The sequence below is a fragment of the Chenopodium album genome, chromosome 21, assembly GCF_948465745.1.
Source record: "Chenopodium album chromosome 21, dcCheAlbu1.1, whole genome shotgun sequence".
Lineage (NCBI taxonomy): Eukaryota > Viridiplantae > Streptophyta > Magnoliopsida > Caryophyllales > Amaranthaceae > Chenopodium > Chenopodium album.
In genome coordinates, this window is record NC_137854.1 from 22,922,252 (window position 1) to 22,934,496 (window position 12,245).

General features: G+C 38.6%; 1 non-coding gene across 1 annotated transcript; it reads right to left on the reverse strand.

The window, feature by feature from the left end:
* Nucleotides 1-643: 643 nt before the first annotated feature.
* Nucleotides 644-749, reverse strand: LOC145603305 (small nucleolar RNA R71). The gene has a single exon (XR_014104822.1). It is a non-coding gene; the product is annotated as a small nucleolar RNA R71 (small nucleolar RNA).
* Between the last annotated feature and the right edge of the window lie 11,496 nt (nucleotides 750-12,245).

A 12,245-nucleotide genomic window follows, 5' to 3' on the forward strand; every position in this document is an offset into this window, starting at 1 on the left:
CGACCTCGACTTACTACTATACTCATATAGGGGTTTGTTGAGTTTATAAATATTGTTTGATTGGGTGGGAAGAAAGCCAAACGACCTACCGTTTTGTCTCCTATCAAAATGCGCCGTTGCCGGGGAATGGTGTCTTGATTGTGTATTGTTGTTGAGTCTATTCCATCCTATTTGAAAAATACAAAAGATTTTCTTTTAGGCTACATTTGTAGCCGTGCTACTAATATTTTTTTTTTGAGAATTGTGTGTGCAAGTGAACATGGGAGAAGCTCAAAGGATTACATTGAAGGAATTAGGCACTCCGGGAGCTTAAAACTATGAGAGTGGAATTGTTCCATTAATGGTTCCGGATCATGACTTTGAAATCAAACCGGCCATGATTACTTTGGTTGATAGGAAGTAATTTGGAGGGACAAAGAGTGAGAATCCTCTCAATCATCTCAAAGATTTTGAGAAATATTGCAATACTATTGTGGTAACTGGAGTTGCTCAAGAGTACATAAGACTCAAGTTGTTTCCCTTCTCTCTCATTGGAAGAGCTCTAGAGTGGTTGGACAAGGAGGTCAAACCAAGGTCCTTAAGAACATGGGATGAGGTTACAAAGGCTTTCTTATTTCGTTTTTCCCACAAAATAAGATGGCGGAATCAAGAACTTTGATCCAAAATTTCAAGCACGGGCCTAGTGAGAGTCTTTATGAATCATGGGAGAGATACAAGGAGTATCAAAGAGAGTGTCCACACCATGGGATTCCTACCTATCAAATCATACAAATCTTCTATGGTGGGTTGAGTTCTCATGGAAGAGCAAGTTTGGATGCCGGAGCCGGAGGCCCAATAATGAACAAAACGGAAGAAGAAATGGTGGATGCAATAGATGAAGTGGTTCGACATTACATGAATTGGCAAGAAGTGGAGAAATAGCCAACAAGCAAAGGTTGCTCGATCGAACAACTTAGTGCCATTAACGATTTGACTACTTTGATTGCGGATTTAGGGAAAGAAGTTGTGTCACTTAAGGCAAAGCTTGAGAAACCACCTTCGCAAGCTCCGATTCTTCCCTCCCAAATTAAGGGGAGAGGTACATTTTCTTACCCTAACTCTAATCCTTCTTCTTGTTGCATGGTTAGAGAATGTTGGCCTTGTGAATTATGTGGAATGAATGATCATGATGCTTCTATGTTCCCCAATGTTCCTTGTGATGAATGTGATGGAATTGAAATTGAGCATGTGAATTATGTTAATGTTCATGAATGTGAACCTAGAATTGATGTTCAAAGAAATGTTGGAAATAGGAATTATCATAATCATGTGAAACATGATAATTATAACCAAAATGGAGGTTGTAGAAATCATGGATTCCAAGGAATTCATGGTAGCTACAATAACCATGGTTGTAATGATCATGGTCATGGCCAAGGACATGGGGATCATAATCAAGGTTATGGCAACCATGGTCAACAAAGGGGCCAAAATCAAACTAGGGGTAATTGGAATAATCAAAGCAGGGGATATTTCCAAGCAAATTTTCAAAGAGGTTCCCCAATTGGTTTAGTTCCAAATGCTCAAAGTTTAAGTGATGATTCCTATGATCAATCATTTTCTTCTAGGGAGTTTTTGGAAGGAGTTATTGAGAAACAAGCCAAGATGCTAGAAACTTACATGGCTTTGAATGATGAGAAGTTCAATCACATGTTTTCTTATAACAAAGATTTAGGTGATAAACTTTCTCAATTGATTAGTGTGTTTAAGGAATGTGCAAACTCCTCTTCTTTGACTCCGCATAGCCTAGATTCTAAGAACCCTATGGATGCTATTGTTACTAGAAGTGGTAGGGTCCTTGAGGGTGGTGTGCCTAAGAAGAGTGTTACTAGAGAAAGCACTAGTAAGAATTCCATTGAAATTAAAGGAGATGAGTGTCCTTTGAGTGAAAATGTTGATGAGGGACAAGTAGAGAAGGTGATAGAGAAAGAGAAAGAGAAAGAGCTTTTCAAACCCAAGCTTCCCTATCCCCAAAGGTATAATAGACACAAATTGGATGAGCAATTTGGGAAATTTGTAGAGATGCTTAAGCAACTTCATCTAACTCTTCCTTTCACCGATGTTGTAGAACAAATGCCAAACTATGCTAGGTTCCTCAAGGAGATTTTGAGTGGAAAAAGGACATGTGACATGATGGAAACAATTAGCCTATCCGAACATTGTAGTGCAATTATCATGAATAAGATGCCTCCTAAGTTGAAGGATCCCGGAAACTTTTCCATCCCTTGTGCCATTAATAAGACTCAAATTGATAATTCCCTATGTGACTTAGGATCTAGTGTTAGCCTTATGCCATATTCGGTTTATCAAAGATTAGGTCTAGTAGAACTTTTACCTTCCAAGATTACCTTGCAATTAGCCGATAGGTCGATTAAGATTCCAAAGGGGAAGGTAGAAGATGTTCCTTTGAGGGTTGGGAAATTTGTCATTCTGGTTGATTTTGTAGTGTTGGATATGGATGAAGATGCTACTATACCTATCATCTTAGGTAGACCATTCCTTGCTACATCGGGGGCTATGATAGATGTTAAAAGTGCTAAGATTTCTCTTAAGATTGGAGAGGAGGTAGTTGAATTTGATTTGAATGAAGGCATGAAATATCCCTCTTTTTCTTTTGAGAATTGCATGAGAGTAGAAGTTCTTGATAACATTGTGAAATCCATGCATGGGCACTTGCTCACCTAATGATCCTCTTGAGTGTGTTTTGTTGAATAAGGAAAAGATAGGTATCCCAAGCAAGGAAGTGCAATTGTATGAAGATTTGCTTGATGGAGGCAATAAAGGGAGTGATAATTGTATGAAGATTTGCATGATGTATGGGGATATCAAGTCAAGATGCTTTGCATGTGGCCTCAACCAAAGAAGGTAAAGGTGTTCCCATGGTAGAGCTTAAACCTCTACCATCACACCTTAGGTACGAATTCTTAGGCCCTAATTCTACTTATCCCGTTATTGTTAGTGCATCCTTGAGTGAGAGCCAAGCTCAAACGTTATGTGGTGTCTTGAGAAAGCACCAAGGTGCTTTGGGGTACACAATTGATGATTTTAAACGCATAAGCCCCGCCTTGTGTACACACCACATAACACTTGAGGAGGGCACCCTACCTTCTATTGAACGACAAAGGAAACTACATCCCCAAATGGAAGAAGTAGTAAAGAAAGAGATCACCAAGCTTTTGGATGCGGTAATCATATTCCCCATCTCAAGCTCAAGGTGGGTCTCCCCCGTGCATGTTGTTCCTAAGAAGGGGCTTATGATCGTAATTAAGAATGAGAAAGGTGAACTCATTCCAACTAGAACGGTTACCGGTTGGAGGATGTGTATAGACTATAGACGTCTTAACACATCAATGATGAGTGACATTTATGGCACTCATTTGGTCCCTTTTTGGATGAATTTCATTCTATTTTATTACTCCTTTCTTTAGTTTTCCTTAGTTTTATTCTTATTTTCTTCATTTTATGCTTTTTGTAGTTAGTTTCTCTATTTTATGCATTTTCTAGTTTACTTGTTCTTTTTCCCTTTTACTTGCTTTTTATCCTTTATTTGTAGGTTGTGATTGATTGTCTAAGGATTCCAGAGCTTCCTCTCCATGGTCTTTCATTGTTTTTCATGCCTAGTGCTTGTGCATAGAGTTTCAAGTCAAAGGGGGATCCGAGGAGCACATTTCAAGGCCTTGTATATGCCTTTCTCATGGCTCATTTTCTTCAAGATTTCCAAGGAAGTTTCTGCCTACTTTGTCCTCCATCATCATCATCTAGGATGTGTGCACCCCATGAGCTAGGACGAAGAGAAGAAGAAGAGGTTGCCAGATATGTGCGGGCGCACTCGGGGAGTGTGCGGCCGCACATATGTCGTGTGCGGACGCACATGGGGTGTGTGCGGGCGCACCTTTTTGGGTGTGTCCCGTGCGCACTTTTCTCTCTCCTCTGAGCGCCCGCACCTGCGTGGGTCTATTCTTGGGCGTCAAAACCGACCTTCTCCTTTGTATATATAGTTATTTCCTTTTATTTTTGTAGCAAGAAGTTTCATAATAGAATTAGATCATATTTTTAGCTTAGTTGAGAGCTTCTCTCTCTAGATCTAGGGGTTAGTTTTAGGAGTAGATTTTAGAGAGAGAAAGTGAAGAATTTCAATGGTGATTGAGAGATTGAAGATCCAATGGTGACAATTGTATTGGAGATCTACTCTATTATCAATTAGCATTTCTAAACTCTATCTCAGTTATTGTTTTGTTTAGTATTCATCTTTAGATTGTTTGATTTTGATTAGATTTTGATGATTTGATGATTGATGTTTGATTAGAGTAATTGTTCTTCTTTGATTGTTGATTCTTTGATTGTTAATTGTTGATTTCTTTAGTTGTTGGTTGAATTGATGATGTTGCTAGATTAGTTGTTTTGTTAGGGATTTGGTGAAGCTTGTATTATGTAATGGATTGATGTAGATTGGGGATTTTGATGGAGTTGATGATGTGACTAAATTGGTTAATTGATTATGTGCATGTGTTTGTTTGATTTAGGCTTGATCACCCTAGTTATTCACACTAGATTGCATTGTAAGTTCACATTGATACGGACCATTGATTTGTGGCTTGCATTTACACGATTGAGGTGTCTTGTGATGTTTCCTAGCTAGAGTTTATCGTAGTTGACGCTAGTTAGACCTCTAGGAGAATAGCTTGATATGCTCTTTTGGTTGCATAATTAATCTTCCCTCACATTGCTTGACTTAGTCAACTTCCTAAACCAATTTGCATTGTTCATTGCTAAAATAAGTGAATCCTAATCCCTAGCATTTGATTTGTTTGATTTCTTTGTCTTAGTAGTTGTTAGTGTCCTCTTTTACCCTTTGTCTTCGACCTAGCTTAGGCACATAATTGAAAGAACTTAGACATTATCGTTCCTTTGGGTTCGACCCTTGACTTACCTCTATACTTGTATTTAGGTTTGTTGAGTGTTTATAAATTTTGTTTGGCTTAGGAGGATTAGTTCAACGACCTAATTTTCCCACGTCAAAATGGCGCCGTTGCCGGGGAACGGTGTCTATGTTTGAGTGTTTTTAATTGCTTGAGTCTAGGTCTTAGTGTATACTTTTCTTTTATTTTGTTTTTGTTTCCTTTGTAAAAATGGCATGTCTATCTTTTTCCCAACATGATGATGAGCCGTTTTGTGAATATTTCAATAGACTTAAGGAATTTCTTGACTATAATTGTTGTACTCTTTGGGAAGCTTGTGAGATTTGTTATCATGGTTTGAATGAGCAAACTAGGGATATAGTTGAAGGAATGCATAATGGTGATTTTAGAGCATTATCTATTGAGGATGCTTGGAAATTTTATGTTTGGTTTGCTTGGGAAGTTTATAACAAGGGTAAACGTGCTTCCATTTTTGATGTGCAATGTGTTAATTCTTTCAATGCTAGCATGATTTACCATGATGTGTCACATGACCCCATAGTTGAACCTAGAACAAATGCTTCCAATTCTATTTCCTCATTTGTTCATGATAATGTGTTGCATGTTCAAGCTAACAAATCTCATACATTTGAAAATGCCCCCAACCCCCTATTTGATGAAAATGCTCATGTTTGTAATGATGATGATCCCACCTTTGGTTGTACTTCTTCTTCTCTTGTTGAGCCTCAATCTCCTACCCCTTTTGAATCTCTTATTGCTACCTTGGAAACTCAAATTAGGCATGTTGAGCTTCGTGATGATCTTGGGCCTAACAAAGAGTCGACTCTTAATTGTTTAAGAAGTCAATTGGAGATGATGAGAAAGAGTGAGGAGCGTCTCGAGGAGGGAAGAAGGAGAAATGAAGAGCTAGGAAGCCAATTGTCATCCTTGATGCTTATGTGTGAAAGTTACAAATCTAATGTGTGTGTTGAGGGTGATGATGGTAATTTCGAGCAACCAAGAATGTGTGAGGATCTTATTGTTGAGCATAGGAGTGAAGGAGAGAGAGTCGAGAGTGATAATGAGTTTGATGAAATTTTAAGTCTAGACATCTCTTCCTTTGTTGATTGTGATGAGTTTCAAGTGTATGAATGTGACTCTTCTATCCATGAGTATTTGGACTCGTTTGAGGTTATGACAAATGTGTGTGTTGAGTGCATAGGGAATAGCCATAGCCTTTTAAGCAAGTTCATTGATGATGCTTCATGGGAGAGAGATGATTTTGAAATTAATTTTCCTCCATTCATGCATGGTTTTGAGACTCTAGGTTTTAAGGAAGTTGAGGGAGCTATTGTTCATGAAGGTAATAGAGGAGATTATGTGGTTCCTCTTGGGAGTTGGATGTTTGAGGGAGATGGTGATCATGAGCATTCTACTTTTGAGGATTCTATGGTTGATTTTCATGCCCTCATTGGCAATGTGAGACCTTGTGTTGAGGGAGTAACTAACCCTTTACCTATTTCTCATACCCCTTTCTCTCCAAAGTTTAACCACATCCCCTATTGCCCTATTTTTCTCCCTTCCTTTTTTGGTAAGCCTATTAGGGACCCTTTTGTCTATGATGATTTGAATGTGGCTCATTTGTCTCCAATTTGGGAAAAGGGTGATGTTGCCACCTAAAAATATTTTGAGGAGAGTTTGCCTTCTTTTTCCTTTTCTTGTTATTTTTCTTTTTCTTCTTATTTTGTTGAGTTTTCTTTTGATTCTTCTTCCTTCCCTTGGCATCTCTCTCCTCATAGGTGTGCACTATGCTTGTTGCATGCCTTATTTTTGTCATGTGCACACTTACTTTCTTATGAAATGTGTAGTAGTGCATTTGACAAGCTCTTGCGATCGTTGTGATGAGTGACATTTATGTCACTCCTAGGATAGTGTTTATGCCTTGTTTTAGCTTTCTTAGGGTGTTTTGTAGTTGTTTTGTTCAAATTATGCGTGCATACATGTCTCGATGTGATTTTAATGAAATCGCGTATATTGTTGTATGCTTGCCTTCATTGCGTGTTTGCACCGTTCCCTATACCGTATTGCTTCCCTTGGTGTTTGTGCTTAGGTATTTGAAGTCTTGGATTGCAAAGAAGAAGCCAAGGAATCATGAGAGAAGAATCGAAGAAAGCAAGGTGCAAGGGCGCGAATAATGTGCGGGCGCGCAGCCCTGTGAGAACTCGCGCAAAATTGGCAAAATTACAGAATCGAGGCCGAAATTTTTGCGCAGCATGTGCGCGACATGTGCGGGGCGCGCAGCTACGGTGCGCGGGCGCGCAGCCAGCAGCACGGGCGCACACACCAAAGCACAAGCCGCGCAACCCACAAATGCGCGGGCGCGCAGCTACTTTGCGCGGGCGCGCAGGCTGCTGCGAGGGAGCGCAGGCCGCTGCGAGGGCGCATGCGAGGGCGCACAACTACCATGCGCAGGCGCACAGATCCTTGCGCGGGCGTACATCGGGTCCTGTTCAGCGTTTTTGCGCGATTCTTTATATATTGCAGGGCTTGTTTTGCAAAATGAGAACTTGATTCCTTTAGATCTTTTTCCTAGTTTTAGGAGAGCTTCTCTCTCTAGGTTTAGCTTAGGGTTAGGGTAGTTTAGAGGGAGAAAATGAGGGTTTCACCATTGTTGAGCTTGGATTTTGAAGAAGAAATTGATCATCTTTTCTATAGATTTACATCTTCAATCAATGAGAATCTCTAACTCTCTCTCCTCTATTTTTATTGCTTTGATTTTTATTATTGTTTTTGTTGTTAGTATTGCTTGTTGATCATGTTGATTCTTGATTATTTGTTGATTAATCTTGTTATTATCATGATTAGTGAGTAATTTCCCCATTGAGGGGATGGTTGTGGTGTAGTTGTATCTTGAGCATGTTCTAGGTTTAGAGTTGACTTATTTGTGATTAAAGTCTTTATATGCTTGATATTCTTTAATCTTCTTGCAAGTGCACATTGTTGGTTGATTAAAGGTGAATCTTTGCTAACAAGGAACGGAAGTTGACTTCGTTAAGGTTCATTATTATCGATTGTTATTTAATAGTACCTCCTAGTATATGGTTCTAATGTGGAAACATAGAGGCTATGTTAGGAGAAGCCAATTGACCCCGGAAGGCGGCTAGATTGGACTCTTTATTTCGATATTTGAGCATGTTTAGTTCATAATTAATTCAATTTCAATGCATTTGTTTATGTTCAAGTGAATGCTATACCTAAACCATTACCCTTAATGTTTTATTTCTTGTTTTAGCATTTTTAGACTTTAGTTTATTTATCTCCTATTCCGGACTAGCTTAACTGTCGATAACATTTGGTGGTGTTTAACCATTCTTTGTGGTTCGACCCCTATGCTTGCCTTATACTCGTATTAGGTTTGTTTAGGTTGTATAAATTGTATTTGATCTAGGGATAGACAATTGACGACGCGTTGGCTCTCAAGCATCTTCATTCTAGCTTCCACCTCCCTATTCTCAACTTGCCTCATCTCGTTATACCTCTCCATCATCTCCATTATCTTCATTATCTTCTCTTCCTTCAAATTTTCCATAGAATTACCCTCATAAAAGGATTCATTAGAAGCATAAGAGAAATCATTTGGAGTTATGTAAGTACAAGAAGATGAGGAGGGAGGATCATTCACATTATATACATGAGCATCATCAAATTGGCGCCGTTGCCGGGGAACGACTTCCATTACCGTTGTGTTATCTTACTGAGACTAGTCCATTGTATATATTTTTCCTTTGATTTATTTTTGTTCTCTTTGTTTTGTTTTTGTTGTTGAAAAATGGCACGTTTTTCTTTTCCTCAGTATGATAGTGAGCCTTTTTATGTCTATTTCCATAGACTTGTAGACTTTTTGAACTATAATGGTTGTAATCCTTGTGAAGCTTGTGAGATTTGTTATTGTGGCATGAATGAACAAACGAGATATGAAGTTGAAAGTAGGTTTAATGGTGAATTTCAAGCATTAACGGTTCATAGTGCTTGGAGCTTTTTTGTACGGTTCGCTAAGGATGTACGCAATAGGGCATGTAATGTTGCTAATTTTGATTCTCAATGTGATAATAGTTTTATTGGTGGCATGAATCCCCATGATTTGTCTTGTGATCCTATATGTGAACCTAGTACAAGTGATTTCAACTCTTTTTCTCGTATTGTTGATAATGAATCTCATTTGCTTGATTATGCCCCCTTTCCCCAATATGATGATGCTCATGTATATAATGTGAATGATCCTCCCTCCTCATCTTCTTGTTCTTACATAGCTCCAAATAATTTCCCTTATGCTTCTAATGAATCCTTTTATGAGGGTAATTCTATGGAAAATTTGAAGGAAGAGAAGATAATGAAGATAATGGAGATGATGGAGAGGTATAACGAGATGAGGGAAGTTGAGAATAGGGAGGTGGAAGCTAGAATGAAGATGCTTGAGAGCCAAATTCTCCAATTAGCCAACTCTCAAGAAAATGCCCTTCCTTCTTCTTCTTCTCTTCCCCATATGAGTGAGGATCCCATTAGAGAGCATTCGAGTGATGGTGAAGGAGTAGAGAATGAAGAGAGTGTTGATTTTGAAAATCCTAATCCTCTTTCCCATCTTGATGAGTCTCAAGTGTATGTTTGTGACCCTTCAATCTACGAGTATATAGACTCTTTTGAGGTAATGTCCCACATATTTTTCGAGAGTCATATGAGGACTTATAGATTATTTGATGATTTCATCGAGAACGCTTCTTGGGACTTAGATGAGTTTGAGATGAATCTACCTTCATTCATGCACGATTTTGGGACCTTGGGTTTTGAGATAGTTGAAGGAAAAGTGGTCTATTGTGGTGAAAAGGAGGATAAGGTTGATTCCCTTAGAGTTTTTGAGCTTGAGGGAGGTGTAGATCGTGAGTGCCCTTCATTTGAGGACTCTGTGATTGATTTTCGTGCCCTCATTGGCGATGTGAGGCCTTGTGGTGAAGGAGTAGCTACCCCTTTTCCCGTTTCTCATACCCCTTTTTCTCTAAGGTTTGACTACATCCTTCCTTACCCTATTTCTCTCCCTTCCTATCTCAAAGAGCCTATTGGGGAGCCGCCCTCCATGGATGATTTTCATGTCCCTCCTTCCATCATTGTTGAGGATAAGAGGAATTTTGCCAACAAAAAAATTTGTGATGAGGATGTGCCATTTTCCTTTTTTTTCCATTCTTCTTTTCCTTCTTCTACTTCTTACTTTCTTGAGTTTCCTTTCGATCCTTCTTCTTCTTTCTTTTGGCATCTCCCTCTTCACTTACGTGCAATGATTTTGTTGCACGTCCTTATTCCGTCATTTGCCTATTTACACCCCCATGAAATGTGTAGTAGTGCATTTGACAAGCTCTTGCGTGCGTTGAATTATTATTTCCTAGAGCGGTCTCGCTTGGACGTTAAACAAGCCTTTGCGGGAAGTAACCCGTGTTTTATTGCTTCCATTTTCTTTTCTTTTTAGATTAGATTTTCTCTCATGGACGTGTTTGTGTTCCTTGCTAGGTACACAACTTGATATACTCTTGCGCATTGGTGATGATCAAGAATCAAGGAAATGTGCCTCAACTTACATATCATGTGGAATTCAAGCCTTATTTGTAGAGATTGTGGCTCATATGAGGTTATTTCAGGTTTTTGTGTGATTTTTCATTTATCCCATATCCGGTAATATCCTTCTTTTCCCTCTCTCTCTTACTTATTGTGAGTTGAAGATCATGTGTTGGTAATGTCAGATTAATTTTTCCTTGTTTTCCCCTCCTTGGTTTCATCGTTTATGATTTGAGAGCTTGGTTTCATTCAAGCTTGGGGGAGGGTATTCTATCATGTTTGGTGGGATGTTGATTCATATATGTCATGCACTTGAGTATATGCATTTCCATGTTTTTCATGCTTTTGGAAAATCCAAAAATATTTTTGTTTACTTCAAGGCAAGTTTAGCAAAATGTGTTTTGTTTGTACTTATTTTGGACATTATATCTTTTAGATTTGTTTACTCTTGAATGCCTTTCTTCCTAAGTGGTTAATGTGTGCACGATTTGAGAGTGTCATTGGTTGACTCTAGGATATTACATGCTAAGGTAGCCGGGTTAAGAACTTTTAGGGCACCATGAAGCCTTAGTTCACGGGTATGTGGTAAGATGGTGTTGCTCTCTATAGTGGATTTGACACCCTTAGTTGGTATTTGCTTAGTTATAATCCCGTGTGAGGTAACATTGTTCTAGCCTTCATCACTTTGTTGTGTGGCACATTTGGATCCTTAGCTATGCATGTCTTGATCCTTGTTTTGACTTATAGCTCCCAAGATCGTGACCGAAGCACTCTAGGGGAGGAAAAGGGCACCCTTTCTTATTTTTCTTTATTTTCTTTTTGTTTTGTTACAAATTTGATTTTCTATTTTGCATAAACCTACTTGCTAACCAATTTGAGCCTTATGTTTTCCGCTCTTGTTTAAACCGCAATACAAACCTAGTGGCCTATGTTAACCAACCCTTATAGTTAGTGAAGCATTGGCATGTGAGGTTTGAGTTTTGAGAATGTTGATCATAAACAAGAAGCACTTTGAGATTTGGTTAAAGTTGAGCTTGTGATGAATGATGCAATTCATGAAAATCAAATGAAGTTTCAAGAAAAAGCCGTCCATAATTTGAAAAAGGCAAGGACAATGAATAAAGTAAAAAAAAAAAAATTGAATTGAAAAAAAAGAAAAAAAAAAACAAAAACAACAAAAATATTTTAGTTGGTTTCATTTTCTTCTTTAGTTTAAGCATTGAGGACAATGCTTTGTTCAAGCTTGGGGGTAATATTGTGTGTTTGTGTTGAATAAGCTTGGGGGAATGGCATTAGTGGTATTTTTGCTTGATATTTAGTGAATTCTTGAGTTATTTTTGAGTGTCGGCCGCACTTTTTGCTTCACTTAGGAAATTTCACCAAATTTCAAATTTTTACCCCGCCTTAACCCTTAGCCTTACGTTACAACCAATAAAAAGACCCTTAGACTCTAGTGGGTTAGGTAAAAAGAACGGTGGAGGGAGATAGACTTCAAACCTATGGAAAGAGTATGCATAGTTGAGACGTCGGGATTACCTTCTCAAATTTCTCATTTCTTTATATTTTTCCGGTTCCTTCGTGGAATCTTGAGAAGCTAGCTTAAGGGTTGATTTGAAGCTAGTGGAGAGAACGTGGCCCGATTGGTTGGGGCTAGGGTGGATTGAGTCCTAAGTAGTTCTCTATGCTTAGCATGTGTTATGTTTCAAT